Here is a 19,087-nt window from a genome sequence, read left to right on the forward strand (position 1 = left end):
CCGGCTACAAATGCAAGTCTGATTAACTTCAGCCTGATGTTGAGATAAACGGTAACTGCAGTTACAGCAGGGAAATGTTAAACAATGCCATTTTGGAAAACTGAAAATCCACTGGAGAAAAACTCATCTGGATGAGAGACTATTTGTTACAATTTCCTACTTCTAGTTCTTGGTCTCGGGCCTTGCGTGTGCACTCACAGCTTGCTAATGTCTTTGACCCAAGCAAGAGACCTATTCCTCTCCACTAACTAACTGTGGCTAAGTAACAAAGCCTGCTCCCTACTGGGGACAGAATTGGAGCTTTTAATTTCCTGTCAGCCATGGCCCACAATGGATTTCCCTAGAATTTTCTGGAGGCGAAAGGCTACCACAGGAAGAAAACCATAGAATTCAACGGGAAGCCATCCAACTTTCCTCATTCTTAGCTCCATCTCCAACAAGCCTCAGTCAAAGAGACGCAGACCACAAGGTTATGACATAATTCTTGTTTGTCTGCCAACACACAAAGAAAAGGATGAAGAAGAAGAGTTTTATTTGAAAAAAGACAGATGGAGGATTGTATTGTCTTTTAACTTGGAGAAATTTAATTTTGAGATTAAGATCTGTTAGATACAATTTAGATGAGGATGTTAAGTCAAAGCAGATAAAGGAAGATGGGGTGGGTCATTAAAAAATGCTTTAATCCTTGATGTTTTCTTTGGGCAACGGAAAAAAAAATTCTCCGCGTACTGCACCATCATTTACATTTTCAGTGACTGCGGGAGGAAAGGGGTTAGGTCAGGAGAGAGGCACAGGTGTTGAACATTGGACCAGACGTAAAGAATTGGTATGGGACAGTTGCAGGTTTAAGAAGGGATTATAACATCAGGAACGCTGATCAGTTTTGTTTTCTGAGGAGTGCCAACTTCCGTTAGACAACTCTTGTTGAAGGAAACATACGCGTGGTTCCGTGAATTGCCTACTGTGCCATCACCTTCTACCCACGTTCTCCTCAGCATCTCCCAGCCTCCTTTGCACTGGGGTGGGCCATGTGACTATTTCTGACCAATAAAATGTGAGTGGAAGGAATGTAGTCACTTACAGGAGAGGTGGCTAAACTCAAATGCGCCTCCCCTCAATTCGCCTCAACTCCTCCCTGCAGCTGCAAGGGGAGGCCTCGAGTTGGTGGAAACGTAGGATGAAAAGGATCCAGATACCTGAATCACTGGGGAAGGGCCATCTGGAAAAGCCAGCAGGCCTACATTAGATTCAGAGTAAGTGAGAAATGAACTTTTGTAAAAAGAAGTCACTAAGGCTTGTGGATTGTTACGGCAGCTAATGACAAATATAGGTGCAATGGATTCGTTCTCATTTTCTTGCACCTATAGTTCCAATCTTTCTCAGATGTCATCCTTCCCCCATGAGAGTCAGGGAGAGCTAGCCTATCTCTTGCTCTGGAAGAAAATCCTACTGGTCTCTTCTTGTCCATTACCTTTGCTAGGGGTTTAGGAGTGGACATAGGACCAGATCATGAAGCTTTCTGAGGACCCCTAAAAAGATTTTCTTGTTCTTAAAGAGCCAGAGACTGAGATTTTTCCCTTTCTGACTAGAGATGGAGAGCTGGAGGGAGGGGTGATGTGACAAAGAAAGCAAAGTGGTTTGCTTAGTGAAGCAGGGTGATTTTCATTGTCTAGCGGAGATGACGACATACAGTTAGTTAAGTGGGGCCCTGGACCAAGGGCTAGAGGAGGTCCTAGGGATACTGAGGTGAACGGGGCAGGGACATACAGAGAAACAGCCCCCAAGTAGGGCAGTGGCTTAGGACCTTTGATTTTAAGTCACTTCATGAGTGATAATGTCCTCCTTTGATCACGGATCCTTGTGCACACGAGTTTGTGTGGGAGGAGTTTGGGGAGTGGAGTGGAAAACCCAGAGTAAGCTAGAGCAGCGTGAGAGGTAGAGCTGGAGAGAAACAGAACCAGAGCAGGTGAGCGCCCCATGTTCCTGCAGTCCTCAAAAGCAGGTCAGATGGGGAACACGATATTAAATTGGAATGTTAAAACGAGGAGGATGGGGAACACTGAACTCTCAAAACAGGAGGAAAACCACACAGTTGGTGCCAGACAGACTTTGTTTGAAACCTTCGCTTTGCCATTTATGCAGATTTGTTTCATTCAGCAATTTATTTCTCCTCTCTGAGCTTCACTCCTCTCTTAGTCACTGGACTTCTATTACTTAACATATTCTGTACAACTTTTTCAGCATACTTTGTATCATATGTATTTATAAAATCTTGTCTAGGAAACAGAAGATCTGCTTCTTGATATTCACTCTGCAACATTTAGATGTTTGCATAACTTGTCTCAATTTGTAAAATGGGGAAGATGGCCTTGTCATACCCTACCAGGTTATTTGGAGGGACAAATGTGACACACATCTTATTACACCCTGTTCAAACATGCCCCAAACTACTATTCAAATTATTAACACGCATACAAAAAAAGTTCAATCAGGTGTTAGTTTCCTTTAAAAAAAATTATTGTACCCATTTCAACTCAGGACTCCTGCTTTACATGATGAATTTGCTGTTACTTCCTTTCTCTTATAAATGGCCACACTTCACTATTTAGATAAAATGTGACAAAGTCAACCTTAGTTCCCAGAAAAACCTGGATCCTTTTCACTTGACCTTGTATTTGGTCTGGCTTTGGGACCTTGGGAGCTACGAAACCCCATTGTCGGAAACTCTGAGAATGCCCCGTCACCCACACAGCCTTGCCCTTTCTGGTTTTTCGGCCATCCGCCCACCAGCCCCACCTGGCTGAGGCTCTGGTCAGTGTGGGAGAAGAGAGAGGACTCTGTTCGGCTGAGTCACGAGCCAGCCAGGCCTACCATGTAGTACACAAGCAGTTAAGGGCTGCTGTCCATGGCCTGACTCCATAGCACAGTGTCTTTGAGGGAGGTGAAATCCCAGCTTCTTTTCCCTTGGCAGCCCCCGTGCCCTACAAAAGAGAGGGGGTGGAGTTCTTGTGGGCCCTAGAAGACGAATAAGCCACACAGACATGGGGGCTAATTGCTTGCACTTCACCCCCACTCCATCCCCCAGAAATGTTCTTTGGCCAAACCAAATCTCAGGGCTCCCACAAGACCCAGCCTATTCAAAGCCAAGAGCAACTCCCACCACCCTGCCGCCACTTACTGTCCCCAAAGGTCTATCTAGATGATCTGGTCAGGAAGCTTAAAAATAGTTGAGTGTGTGGTGACAAGCTTTGTGGGTTTGCTTTGCAAAAATATTCTGCACGGGGAAATAAACCTTTCAGCAGCTTATTTTTCCACTGCTCTTGGGAGCTGCTCCCACTTTCTGCTGCTGTAAGCATTTCAGGTACCTTGTGGGTGGTGGTGGGAGAGCTGGAGGGGAAGGGAGAACCCACTTAGGGCCTCTATGGGGGTTGCTCAATGCAGGAGAGAAGCGTTATGTTAAGAGAACCGAGTGTAAGCGGGCCAGTGGCTCCTGAGATGCAGAGGGACGTGATCCAGGCAACATAACATTTCTGCACATTCTGGGTACAGAACGAAATGTGATTCCAAGCTCATGACCCTGGGCATCCAAAGCCTTTCCAGCTCTAGCTCTGTCCACCCAGCACTGCCCTTCCCAGGCCTAATTCATTAACAAACAAGTACTAGCGGTTCTCCCATCATGTGGTGATGCTGTATGCCGACACACCGTCCCATATTCTGTTCCTTCTGCCAGGAAGGCCCTTCCCGGCCTTGCACCCCCACCACTGCCCCCACACACTTGTCCAACACATTCAATCATTAAAATCCATCCCAGAGGTTTGCCTTCTCCTTGAAATGCTTCCTGACTCCCTTACCAGTTAATCGCTCTATTTCCTAAGCAGTAATTCTGCCACCATTGCATTTGGTCGGGTGTTCCCTTACCGGGTTTGTGTTTCATTCATCCTGATGTTTTTGTAGCCTCACACAGGCTCTGGTAATAATAGCAAGTACTGCCAAACAGGTTAATTGAACAAGTTAAAGAGTGTGATATTTCTGCCAAAGAGGAAAAAAAAAAGGCAGAACCGCCAATTTTCAGGAGCTTGGGTAAATTCAGGACCCTGAGGGGTTGAGAGTTTATGGAATGATCACACCTACTTCCTTCCAAATGGACATTTGTCTCAGCAAAGCACTCTGTTAGAAGTTGTCACACACAGCACAGTACAGGGCTCGGAGGACTTCTGCGGTAACAGAGAACCTTGACATCACCGTTTTCCTTTCCTGCACTCCCTTAAGTTAAGATGCTCTAAGCCTAATTTTCCAGGTGAGAAAACAGTTTCCACAGAGGAGACAGGAGAAGAAAGTGGAGCTGGAACTCAATTCAGATGGCTTGTTTCTAGGAATTTTCTCATTCCACAAATGGCCCAAAACGACTGAAAAGAGAAGAAAAATATGTGCAAAACTCTTTCTGATAGGGTATTATTATTTTCAAAAAACGTAAAACCCCTATGAAATTTTGTTTTTCCAAATCCAAGTAAATCGACAAGGTGTGGGACATTGGGAAGCAGAACAGCATGTGTCCTCAGCTGGACCCCTAACTCAGAACAGCTTGACTACCCTCTTTGGTACAACAGTGACAGGAGGGCAGTGTGGATATCGGAAGTCAGGGCTGGAGCCGTGCTGTACAGGCTCAAATCCCAGCCCACACCGACTCACCATGCCGTCTGGTACCTGTCACTCATCTCTCTGTGCCTCCGTTTCTGCATCTTTAAACTGAGGGTAGCAATTAGACCTAACTCACAGGGTTTTTTTGTACGTTATACCACATAAAACATTCAGCTGTCACCTCTTATGTGCCAGGGATCACCCTGAAACCATCCAATTCTTTATCTTTCATACTAATAACAGCTCACCCAGGTACTACGGTATCATCTGTTTTACCTGTGAAATACCTGGGGCTCAGAAGTTAGGTATTTTTCCTAGAGGGTGTTCGGGATTTTAAATCCCCATCTTCCTGAATTTAAAATTCCATGTATATTATCTCTGCTTCTCCAAAAATCCTGGAAACAGGACTCCTTTGAGGCTCTGCTAGAGGGAGTCTGGGGTTCCAGGTGGCCAGTAGTAAGCTGGGGTTCCCTGAGCTCTTGTCACCTTCCCAGCTCAGAGTCCATGCTGGAAGTGCTGTATGGAGCACGGGTGTAACTTGGATAAATACCCAGAGGGTTGGGAGGTAGAGTGAAAATATTTGGAGCTGGCAAGTCTGGTCAATTAACATATGCTTGTGAGGCATTTTCAAAGCTGAAAGAGCTTCTGCAAGTTCCAAGTGATAGTAATTATTAGTACGAGGGCAGATCCTGCCAGCAGAATAAGAGGTATCCAGACTGACGTGTGCGTGTGACTCACCGGCTGGGGTGCAGTGCATGCAGACCCTCCAGCTGTGAGGGCAGAATTCAGGAAGTGGGCGCTCCTGGGGACAGAGGCAAGGAGAGTGTGAGCCTGTCCTTCCCGCAGTGTAGGGATGTGGCCTTGTAGGAAGGGGTCGCCACCACACTCGCCAGACTCAGAGGGTACAAGTCGTGGGGTGGCAGCTCCCGCCGGGGATGTGTGCCCGTGCTTCTAGCCTGGGTTGGATCAGCTCAAGAAGGGGAAGTGTGCTTAGTGTTAAGCCAAAGGGTAAGGCAGGACCATAAATGGGAGAAAAATGAACCCTGAGCTCAGAGACGGAAACGATATACAACCTGTCAGGAAGTAGAGTCCAGCGTAAGTCTGGAAAGTGGTTCAGAAGGGAGTGATGGATAGTGTGAAGGCCTGGCAGCTCAGCCAGGGTTGGATGCCTCCTGCTCAGCGTAGGGTGACCTGGTCTCGTAAACGTTCTCAGGAGGGTAAAGGAGGCCCCTTCCCTTAGTGAACCTACAATCTTCTGTGCCTTCTCCAGGTGGATCTCAATTGACATCCAGGGAACGTTTCTGATTTTTTTTTTTTTTTTTTTGGCGGGGGGAGGGTGGAGAAGGGGGTAGAGAAGAGGCTGCTTTGGCAGGCAGATGATCTAAGTTTGAATGTAGGTCCATTCACCAATGAGACCTCTGTGACTGTGAGCAAAATATTTCTTTTCTTGTGCAATCAGTTCCTGATCTGGAAAATGAGGAATGGGTTCAATATGTTCCCCTAAGTTTCCTTCCAGTGTCAACTTTCCATAATTTACAGAACTGACAGATCTCTCTTTTTTGTTAACTCTGCAGAACTCAGGGATCGTTCTGAGATGTCCTGTGGGCCAGTTCAGTAAATTTGAGGATACCTAGTGGGTAGGGCTCAAAAGAACAGCTCTCTTTTTACCTGTTTTAAGGGTTTATTAAAGTTTCATGATATCCTTCATGGAGAAAATGATGCACACATCCACATTGTTTTTTTTTTTTTTTGTATGTATGGTTAATTCCTTTTCTGGGATTTGCTTTGGGTGAAATTTATGGCAGGTTATAAAGAGAACTTTGGCAATATGAATACTTATCCCCACTTGTTTTGGAATATCAACTTTTATTAATAATAATTCCACCTTATGTCTATGAAGCACGTTAGAGTTTATAAAAACTAATTGTTTGCAGAATCTTCACTGGTCCTCAAAACCACCTGTGAACTAGACTTTTACTTTTTATTATTATTTCTTGAAATATCCTTATTGGCTTTTTCAATTATAAAACGAATATATGTATAGCAGGGTGCCATGTTAAATATTTAGCTTTTTTTCTTTTTTTCAAGTGAAAAAAAGAGTCAGAAGCTAAGGTCATTCTTGAGAGGATGATTTACTTTTGAGAAAAGAATGTGGCTCCCTTTTATCAAATGGAATGAGAGGTCTACCACCAGCGGCAAGTGGTGTTCTGTGTTAGGGGAAATGAGCTTTGCAAATCTTATCTGTCTCTGTTATAGTGATCTGGATTCTCTCAAAGAGTTCAGGGAAGGAAGAAAAACAAGAACATTCATTTTTGAGGATATAAATAGGAGAAACAAACAGGGCCCCTGTGAAGAGCTCTAGGATGGGGAGAAAACTGTACCTCACTGACAAGCAGATGACTACGCTGCTGCTTGTCACAACGGCTCCCCGGAGGCCTTGCTCTTCCACAGTGGAAGGAGCTGAAGGAGCTGAGATTGGAGATCTCCGGTCCTGAAAACCAAAGGGCATCACAGTCTCAGCCTTGAGGTCAAGGGAGTGGAAGCCCTGGCCTTTGAAGAAGCACATGGATACCCATGCATCAGAAGGAGCTCAGTGACACTATCGTAACTCTGTAGCAGGGATCAGCACACTTTTTCCATAAAGGTCCAGATAATCAATATTTTGGGTATTGTTGGCCACGTGGTCACTGTTGCAAGTACTCAACTGTGCCCTTGTGACGTACAAGCAGCCATAGGTGACATCTAACAGAGTGGGTGTGGCTGTGGTCAAAAACAAAACAAACAAACAAAATACCCAGCAAAAAACTTTACAAAATTAGTTAACAGGTGGCTTTTGCCTATGGACCACGGTTGATGATCACTAGCTTAGGAAAGTCCCCAGAAGTAGAATTGCTAAGTCAAAGTGTACACACTTTTCTAGGTTTTCCTAGGTGTTGTCAAGTCACCCTCCAGAAGAATTGTACTTAATCCTTACTATCCATGCAAGAAAGCACTTCTTTCCCTCCTTGGTCCTCAATACTCACTATTTTTATTTTTTAAAAGAACTAAGGAAAATATGGGTACTGTACTTTTGTATATGGAAAATGTTTTTAAAAAAGTGAATTTCCTTTTCTCACCCAAGATCCCAAAGGAAGAAATTGACAAATTTCTGAGTAGCCCCTACAACTTTTAACTTCAAATTATATTAATACATTGAGTGTGAGAATCTCTGCAACATGGGGATGGGCTGTGTGCGGGGAGGGTGCCAACAGCAGAGAGAAGGAGAGGCTGGAGAGAGTCACACAAATTACAGTTGAAAATAACCTTGACCTTCTTCGTGACTGAATAGGCATGTGGCTGACCAAGGTCCTCTCAGCAGCTGAGCTACTTGGGATCCTTATTACCAAGTAGCTACCTAAGGTGAATCCTCTAGGACATTATGTGACCTCTGGGGGCTAACCCCTGCAATAGAAACGTTCTGGCTTGAATTGAAGTGTCTCCTCCCTCTACCGCCATATCTGCCCAATAGGACCCCGGCATCAGAAAGAAGGAAACTCATTGGAGTTTTAGGTTAACCTTTGGAATCTTCTAGGGTGGGAGACATGTTGGTCCACTTGTTGAGGTTCCCTTTTGTTTTCTGATTTTGCCTGTGATCAACTAGATAGTTGATCTAGCCAGACAGCTGTGATGTCAACTGGTAAAGTGCACTCTTTGGAGACACACAGATCTGATTTGAACTTTAGCTCTCCCCTACATGACTGTGTAGTCTTCGATATATTCTCTCTAAGCCCAATAACACCTCCCTCGTGAGGTGTTTCTAAGGATTCAATAATCACATATATCCAGTGATCCAGTCAGAGGGCAGATACTATTAGTCCAATCCCAGAGTGTTGCTCATAAACCTGCGCTCTGGCTACAAAGCCCTGGGCAGCTGGGCAGAGCAGAAAATCTGGATTGCTCTGATGACTTCAGGTGGCCAAGGATTGCCTGGGTCACTGGCATCTCTTAAAACGCATCTCATAGAAAATAACCTGCTTGAAGAGTAACTAGGAAGTAGGCCTAGCAACCGATTTCAGGAGACGTTGATGTGGCCCAACAAACATTTTAAGTACTTACGATGCCGGGTCATGTGTTTCATTCTTGGAATAAAGGAATGAACTTATCTCAGTGCTAAGGAGCCTCATACAGTAAAGAGAAACAGAGTAAATTAACATGAAACATTTGAATATAATCTAATAAAGGGATTAACAGAGGAAATCACAGAATGTTACAGAGGCAAAGAGAAAAAGTCCCTAACCCAGATGGCTGGGATTAGAGAAATGGAATTTAAGCATTATAGAAGGAAGATGTGAGTGGGTTTGCGGAGAGAGAGGGAGAAGGAGAGAGAGAAAAATAGGGAGAAGGAGAGGGAGAGGGAGAGGGAGAGGGAGAGGGAGAGGGAGAAGAAGAGGGAGAGGGAGAGGGAGAAGAAGAGGGAGAGGGAGAGGGAGAGGGAAAGGGAGAAGAAGAGGGAGAGGGAGAAGGAGAGGGAGAGGGAGAGGGAGAGGGAGAGGGAGAAGAAGAGGGAGAGGGAGAGGGAGAGGGAGAAGAAGAGGGAGAGGGAGAGGGAGAGGGAGAGGGAGAGGGAGAGGCTCAAGAGAATTCATGAGTAAAGGTACGAAAATGAAAGGCACATATAAAAGAATGAAAGAAGTTTTGTGAAAGTGATAGTTGGGAAATAGCAAAAATTGAGATCAGTTATGAAAGGCTGCTCAAAGTCTTTGTTCTTCTGAAGCCACTGAAAAGTGTTATGCAGGGAGATTCATGTTTTGATCTTTGGCTTCAGTGTGGAGAATGGATAGGGTGTCCAAACCGGAGTCTGAGATACTAGTTACGGGCCATTGTAATTCATGTGAGAGATGGCAGTGGTTGAACTGGAGAAGTTCAGTGGGGAAGGGGAAGGAGATTGATCCAAGCAGCCAACATTAATTGGTGGAGCTAGCAACAGGGCATGAGTTCCATGTGAAGCGTGAAAAAAGAGATGATAATTCCCAAATATCTGGTTTGAACTGGGAGTGCTTGGTGGAACCATTCCTTATCCACTGTTTCAGTGGGTAAGAGGGAGACGACATGTTTAGAGAGAAGAGGAAAGACTTCAGCCAGGGTGTTCGGGGTTGGCAGTCAGGTCCCCTGGCTTCTGACAAGCTTTACCATTGTCTGTGGTCAAACCACGCTCCCTCTGTAGCTTCACTGTCCTTAGTTTATCATGAGGGTATCAGACTCAAGAGCAATTCCCAAACGTGTGTGTAGCCTCACGATTGTAGATTCTGGTTCAGTAGGACTGGTGTGTACTCCAGGAGTCGGTATGCTCAAGTTTCTCAGGTGACACTGTTGTTTAACACTTTGGAGACCTGTGGATCAGGAGATGCCTGAGGGTTCTCATAGCTCAAACACCTCTGAATGTCCTTTTTTCCCTAATGCTTATGCGTCTGCTGACTCTGCACATGGAAGCTGGCATCTGACATCCACTGTGGCTTTCACAGTCACGACCACTGCATGCCAGTAACCACAGGGTGTCTCACGACTGCCCCCGTGCCCCTCCCCACCACCCACCGCATTGGTCGGGCAGACAGAAGACAAGATAATTGCCCCTCACACAATTGGTACGGAGGCAACTCCCTGCCATGTTTTTTAAAGGACATATAGTTAATCTCCCACCAGGGTATTCTATAATAAATCACTTGTGGTTAATTGAGATGGAGGGTTGGTTATTTTTTTCCAAGTGTGGTGCTCAATACAGAAAAAATAAAACCTTTCCCAAACTCAAAATTTTAGTAGACAAAGCACATCCAGAAATTGAGTTTTATTCTTCCAGCTATGCTCTGAGGACATGTTCCCTACCCTTTCTCTTGGTGTTTCACTGATCCCACTTCCTGCTACAGATGAGCTCAGCAGACACTAATGTAGACACATAAGGAAAAATAATCCAACACATCTGAAAAATTCATTGGGGCTTGGCCGTCAACAGGGAGGCTTTAGGTGTTAGCTCTTGCAACTTTCAAACAACATTAATTGTAGAGACCTCCAGGCTGGACCGAGAAAGGGATTCCCTTACACCACACATGAGAACTTTTGGCTGGAGTGAGACAGTGTAGGTCTTTCCCTCACTGCAGGGCCGTGATCAATTCTTGGCCTCCAAATCCAAAAGGGATGTGGGAATCTGGTGGAAACTGCTAGGGCCTGGAATATAAGACAGTACAAAGATGAAAGGCAGCAGGCTTTTTCAGCCTGGAGAGGGCTGTAGAACGGCTTAATTATAACCTCCCTGTATACAGAGGGTTCTTACAGCTCCGGTGAGGTAAGCCCACCACTGGACCCCAAGCTGTTGTGTCTTACAGTTTTTATTTTTTTCCATGGTGTCTGGTACAAAGCTCTGAGTGAAGTGGTTGTGGAGGAAGCTGATTCAGCAACTGTATTCTCACGGCTCTTTACAGAACTTAACTTTGGGGTCATTCAAACCCAGGATTGAATTCCAGTTACACCAAATATAAACTGTAACTTTAGAAAAGACACTTTAATTATGTGTATGGTAAAATTTTTTACCTATAAAATGAGGTTAAAATACTGACCACATAGGGCTATTTTGAGGATTAAGAGAGAGTGTGTATACCTAAAATACCTAGTAGAGAGTCTGGTAAATTCATTAAATGTTTGTTGAGTGAAGAACTAAATGAAGCTCTGGAGAACATTCAGGTAGACTCGAGAAGACAGGTAATTAGAGTGACTTGAGTGCTGATTTGCCTTGGACAGTGCTGGCTCGAGCAGGTTGAGCAGATAAGCAAGGTGATCCTTGATTGAAGGAACAAGGTGACATCCCTCTAGCCTAGGAAAAACCTTAGCTCTATGTCTTGTGGCAATTTAGTGTTGCGGTTATGCACAAGCAGTATGTGTATGTGTGTGTGTGCGTGTGTACACATACATATATATGTGTGTTATTGTATAGGAGGATCCATAGCATAAGTCATGTGTGTGCATGCATGTGATGTCTAATGTCTACTACCCTGACATATGTGAGCTTCTGGAAACATGGATGGTATCTTATTTATCTTTTCATTTCCCTTTGTCTTTGAAATACTCTGGGTTTTAATACATGTGAGAGGAGAACCAACTGCCTTCTATAATCAGAACAGAAAGAAAAACAAACAAAAATTATTCCCCTCTTCCTATAGCTTACATTCTAGTGGCAGAGAGAGATTTTATCTTGGAAGCCTTCCCCAAATATAATTATTAAAATTTATTCACCATACAATTGATCTATTTAATAATCAACAAGCTTCCAACTAACAAAAGCCCTGGACCAGATGGCTTCACAGGTGAATTTTACCAAACATTCAAAAAAGAATTATCACCTATTCTCCTTAAACTATCCCCCAAAAAACCAGAAGGAGGGAAGGTTTCCAGGCTCATTTTATGAGGCCACTATCACCCTGATCCCCAAACCAGACAAAGACATTGCAGAAAAAGAAAACTACAGGCCGATATCCCTAATGAACATAGATGCAAAAATCCTCAACAAAATATTAGCAAACCGAATTCAGCAATACATTAAAAGATCATACACCATGACCAAGTGGGATGTGTTTCTGGTATGCAAGGCTGGTTCAATATCCACAAATCAATTAACGTGATACACCATGTTAACAAAATGAAAAATAAAAAATATGGTCATATCAACAAATGCAGAAAAAGCATTTGACAAATTCCAGCATCCATTTAAGACAAAAACTCTGAGCAAGGTGGGAATAGAGGGATCATATCTCAACATAATAAAGCCCATATATGATAAACCCACAGCTAACATCATACTCAATGGGGAAAAGCTAAAACCATTCCCCCTAAGATCAGGAACAAGACAAGGTTGCCCACTATCTCCGCTTCTATTCAACATAGTGCTGGAAGTTCTAGCCACAGCAATTAGACAAGAAAAAGAAATAAAAGGCATCCAAATTGGTAAGGAGGAAGTAAAACTGTCATTATATGCAGATGACATGATACTATATAGAGAGAATCCCAAAGACTCCACCAAAAAACTATTAGAACTGATAAATGAATTTAGTAAAGTAGCAGGATGCAAAATTAATATTCAGAAATCAGCTGAATTTGTGTACACCAATAACAAATTATCAGAAAGAGAAATTAAGAAAACAATCCCATTTACAATTGCTCCAAAAACAATAAAATACTTAAGAATAAATTTAACCAAGGAAGTAGAAGACCCATACACAGAAAATTGTAAGTCACTGGAGTGATTTACAAAACCATAAAACTAGAAGGAAATATAGGAAGTAAATTTGCAGACATTACCCTTAGTAATATTTTTACTGATATATACCCTTGGGCAAGGGAAGAAAAAATAAACATGTTGGATTACGTCAAACCAAAAAAAATTTTCATAGCAAAGGAAACCATCAATAAAACAAAAAGGCATCCTACTGAATGGGAGAAGATATCTGCCAATGATACATCTGATAAGGTGTTAATATCCAAAATTTATTTAAAAACTCACATAATTCAACACCAAAACAACAAACAACCCAATTAAAAAGTGGCTGGAGGACATAAAGAGACATTTTTCTAAAGAGGACATACAGATGGCCAATAGACATATGAAAAAATGCTCAACGTCACTAGAGAAATGCAAATAAAAACCACAATGAGATACCATCTCACCCTGGTCAGAATGGCTATCATCAATAAATCAACAAGCAACAATTGCCTGTGAGGATGTGGAGCAAAGGGAACCCTTGTGCTCTGTTGTGAGATTGCAGATTGGTGCAGCCACCATGGAAAACAGTATGGCAGTACCTCAAAAAACTGAAAATGGAACTACCTTATGACCCAGCAATTCTACTCTGGGTATCTATCCAAAGAGATCCAAAACACTAATTCGAAAAAAATATATGCACCCCTATGTTTATTGCAGCACTATTCACAATAGCCAAGATATGGAAACAACTGAAATGCCCATCGATAGATGACTGGATAAAGAAACTACGGTACATATATACAATGGAGTATTACTCTGCCATAAAAAAGAATGAAATCTTACCATTTGCAACATCAAGTGAAATAAGTCAGACAGAGAAAGACAAATACCATATGATCTCACTTACATGTGGAATCTAAAGAACATAATAAACGAACAAACAAAACAGAAATAGACTCAAAGAAATAGGGGGAAAATAGGGGGAAATAGACTCAGAGAGGGGGGTGGTGATCGGGGAGAAGGAAAAGGGATTTAGAAAGTACAAAATTAGTAGTCACAATATAACCATGGGGATATGAAATACAGTTTGGGGAATATAATCAGTAATGTTGTAAAGATTATGTAGGGTGTCAGATGGGCACTTGTCTTATTAGGGAGACCACTTCATGGACTGTGTAGATGCCTGACCACTGCACTGTACACCTGAAGCTGAAGTTGAATAATATTTAATGTCAGCTATAGTTTAATATCTATAACAATTATATTCAATGTCAGAGGGGTAGTAGATTGGGGAAGGTTTATCACTTTGTGAGGGGTGTAAATGTCTAACTATTACATTCTTTCGTACCCCTGAAACTAAAAAAAGAAATAAAAATAAATAAATAAAAAGTATAGAACATTGCAGATGAAGCAGAAGCTTCTTTTTCCTCTCTCTATCATCCTCCCTCAGAGGTAATCACCAACATGAATTTTGCAGCCGCATTTTCTATGGTTATTATGAAATGTACCCATAAATCACATATGTCATTGCTGGTTTTTAAAATATATTTACATAATGATTCTGTACATAAATTTTAAGTTGCTTTCCCTCCCTTTCTTCTACTCAATATTGCATTTTTGACATTCATTTATGTCTTTACACATCTAATTAATTCACTTTGATTTTTTTTTTTACTATAGAATATGGATGAATGTACCACAATTTTTTTGTCTATTGGTTGTTGAAAGGCATAAAGGTTACTTCTAATTTTTTTCCCCACTGCAAACAATGATGAAACAACAAACACCCTGGATACCCTGGTACACATGAGCAAAGCTTTCTCTAAGTAGAATTGCTAAGTCATTGGGTATGCACATTTTTAATTTCATTATCTATCGCCAAACTGCTCTCCAAAGTGTACTAATTTACACTCCCACCAGCAGGGTGTGAGAGTTCAGTTTTCTCATGTCTTTAGCAATAGTCGGTGTTGACAGATTCCTTAATGCCTGTCAAACTGTTTGGTGTGAAATGGTGTTTCACTCTTGTTTAATTTGCATTTCCTTTCTTACTAGTGAGGATAATCATCCTTTCATAAGTTCATCGGCTCTTCTGAATTGTCTGCTCCCATCATTTGCTCACTTTTAAGTTATATTGTTTGTTTAAACTGACATGTCATTTCTCTACCTATTCAGGATTCTAATCTGTGTTGGTTTTATATATTTTATGGTTTTATATATTTAACTATCTTTTCTAAACCTGCCATTTTTTTTCCCTTTAGTATATATCATAAAGGGTTTTGTAAAAGAGAACAGTTTAATTTTGACATAGTTTTGTCAGAGTACTTTCCTATCAACCACTGATTTTGCAAGTTTTCAAAAAATCTGGTTCTTATCTTCTGGTCAAAAATTATTATTCTAGATTTTTTTTCTTCTCATTAAGTTTTTCCTATTTAGGTTTTATTTAGCTATTTTCATGTATGAAGTGAGTTCTAAATGGAAAATCAAGCAATTTAATCAGTTATCATTTCCCCCCACTGATTTATGATGCCACCTCTGCCATGTGCCAATTTCTCATACATACTTGAGCTTATTTAAAGGCTTCAAATTCTGTTCCATTGACCCTTATGCTCTGTTCAAAGACCACTCTATTTTATTTTGAATAGCTTTAAAATATATATATTTTAATGAATAGGTAGTTAAATGCTACCTCCTATTTTTTTCTTCTTTCTCCCCAGTTACTTGGCTAATCTTTGGTATTAGCATATCCAAATAAAATTTAGAAAAAACGTACAGAAGGGGGAAAATCTTGTTGGAATTTTATTTGAAATCCCACTGACTATATCAATGATTTGGATGAAATTAATCACTTTGTGATGTTTAACATCTCCATTCATGGAAATGGCACAGCTCACCATATATTTTCGTTTGTTTTTTGTTTTGTAAGAACATCTTATAATGTTTTCCATAAAGTTTATACACATATGTATTTTAAAATTTATAAACACCTTAGATTTCTTTTTTGCTATTATGACAATACTTAGGTTACATTATTACTGATATGTATACATCTTTGTATATTATTCAACCCTTCTGAGTCTCATAGTTGCTCAATTTGTTCACTTACAGTTTTCCTTGATTTACAATGTTGATAATCTCATAGTCTAAAAATGTAAGGACAACTTCCAATTCTTACGCCTCCTTTCTTTTTCTCGTCTTATTGCACAGTTAGGAAATCCGGTTGACTCGTGATGGTTATTATGGGAACTATACTATTATCTTTATTTTAACAGAAGTCCTTCTAAAGCTTTATCATCGTGTATTATATTTCAGCGGGTTTTTGATAGCTGCTTATTTTAAATTAAGGAAATTTCCTGTTGTTGATAATTTATTAGGCATTTTATCATGAATAAATGTTGAATTTTTATTGCAAATTTTATATATCTGAGACATCTGTTTGTTTTCCCTTTTCATTCACTTACATGTTGAATAATCATGTCTTGGTCGATGTTTTTATAGTGAATTATACCTGCCTTTCTGTGATAAATGCTACTAGGCCATGATGTCTACTGGTTAGTCTTCAAACAATGCTAGGTTTAAGATGCTAGTATTTTACTTCAGATTTTTTAAATTAAGATTTTTGCAGCCTATAATTTTTTTTCTTATACTCAAAATATTTTTGGGGGAGGAGAGATATGTGTCTAGTGTTATCTTTTCTGACACTTTAACTTCATTCTGTATAGTTCTTCTCTACTAGACTATTCCATCTACAATTTCCCCCATACACACTAGAACTTAAACGTCATATTCTATCTTGTTCTGCACTCTAATTATATTACCTGTACGTTCACTTTTCCCACTGTAAAACAACCTATTTTCCGATGTCCATTTGCTGTGCCAATTGTGCTCTCATAGAAGTACGTGGGATTCTTAAGAAGAAATAATCTAGATATCCTTTATTTAGTGTACTCATTTTAGTAATGGCTAATAGTGAAATTCCAAGATAAATCAAGGAAATGTCTCAACTACTTTCCACAGGAGCATTTCATAATGATAATTAATTAAACTGGTAGCTTACTGTGTGCTAGACACTGTACTAAGCACTTTATACACGTGATATAATATTTATAGAAATGATATAGGATAGATAGTGCCATTCTCAGTTTAGACATAAACTTGAGTTTCCAGGGTATACATAAGTTATGTAAGTGTGCACAGGTGTTAAATGATAACTTTCATCCAGTCCTACCTGACACCAAATCACATATTCTTAACTATTTAGCCACACTGTGTCCACACCAAGGTTTGGAGACCCTACTGCATCCATGAAAACTCCACACTAGCGCATAACAGAGTTCAATCCAGCACTGTCTCCTCGTAAACATACTCCTTGTATCTTAGCTCTCTGATGAACAGATAAGAACTCTGTTCCAAGACATACATATTTTGTTAGTTTTTTTGTCTTATTTATGTCTCATTTTTCTTTGTTTCTTCTTACACTTTATCAAAGAATACCTACTCATGCTTTGACAACTTTTTTCTTCTATTTTCCTTTCCTTCTGTTCATTTCCCTCATTTTCTAGTTATTCTTATTACTACTCATTGATTTTTTTTTTTTAACTTTTATACTAGGAAAAAGAGAAGTCAGGAAAGGAACTAAAAAATACAAGAAAAGAAATTGTTCTACATTGGCCTATTGTGCCTCCAAGGCAGGAAGCTGATGCTGGGTTCTTGGATGCCCTGGAGTCCTGGTTCATGGCTTAGGCTGAGAATGGTCAGCACGCTCATCAACTACCTTGGATGCTTCATACCCTGGGCCTCTCTGACTGGCCACATGCTTCAGCTTTGCCAATGGGTAAGCATTTTCCTGACTAGTTGAGCATAAGACAGACCGGGCTGCTTGCTCAGCGGTGAATGTTTTCCTGTTTCTGTAACCTACTTGCTGTCAAATCTCTCTTCTCTTTTATGATGTTTGAAATCGCAGCCTAATGAGGTCTAGCCAGACCCTTTTCTTTGGCTAAAGACTTGATGTTACTGCCAACATATCTGAATAAGAAGAGAATAATTTCTGGAGAAATGGAAAACTTCAAGGGCTAATAAAGGCCAGTAAAAATGAATGGTTTACATGATGCATTTTTACTCCTTACGTTTTAACAAATTAATTTGTTACTAAACTGATGTTTCCCTCAACAATGATTTGATAGTCTTGGAATATCCCTTGGACTCAAATCCAGTCAATGCATCTAGATTTTTGTTGGTTGAAGTTCAGGATCTGTGATCTCACTGGAATTGGCTCCTTGGAGTATGCTTGGAAATTTAAAAATTTGTGCTTTTACGTTTCCCTTCTTTTCAGGGCAGTTCAGATGTCACACCCCGACAAATTTTTTCTTAATTCCCAAATTACAACAAGATGTCCATCATCTGCACATCTAGAGAACTTGTATTTAAACCATTTCATTCGACCCTGTGAAACGAGATGCGATGCAGTAAGGAGAGAATATGAGTATTAGAACAGTTCAGGAATGTGTTTGACTCCTGGGACAGGTATTCACTAGCTGGGTGATCTTGACATCTCAATATTTTCAGTAAAATGATAATATTCAAAACAATAATGATGATAAGAAACCTGCTTTATCTGGTTGGGAGAACTGAGTGAGGTCACACATATATTAGACTTGGTGTAGAGGAGAGATAATCAGGAACTATGATTTCCCTGTACTTTGAGTTTATCTCCACGTACATGTGAAGAACGGCACTTGTAGAAAGGATGAGTCTATCTTTCCATAGCACGAATCATGCCACCTAAGAGCTTGGCAGCAGGGGAGTCTGACTCATCATCTGGCATGACTTCTTTGACACTAAGTCAACGTCGTAGGCTTTATTTGAGCTAATCTCATAAATTATTATTTTGATTCATAAAGGGACTTCGTTCCTGAAAGTTACTTAATGTTATTTTTTAAAAAATTAAATCTTATTCCATAGGTACCTGGAGAACTCAGTATTAAAGTGAGCCATGTGGTTAACTTTTTGTGTAAAGTAGCCTTTGAGAAATCCATTGTCACTTATCATGCTTGTATTCAGATACCAGGGCTTCTTAAAGAGTGGCCTGATCCGTGTGCATGATGTGCTCTGTACAATGCTATACTTTTCAAAGAAAAAACAAACAAAAAAAACTGCCACTGAAGCCAGGGATGGGTAAACGTGAATGATATTCTTCTATTTTACAGAATTTGTCTCTACACTTCTATG

The sequence above is a fragment of the Rhinolophus ferrumequinum genome, chromosome 12 (genome assembly GCF_004115265.2).
Source record: "Rhinolophus ferrumequinum isolate MPI-CBG mRhiFer1 chromosome 12, mRhiFer1_v1.p, whole genome shotgun sequence".
Taxonomy (NCBI): domain Eukaryota; kingdom Metazoa; phylum Chordata; class Mammalia; order Chiroptera; family Rhinolophidae; genus Rhinolophus; species Rhinolophus ferrumequinum.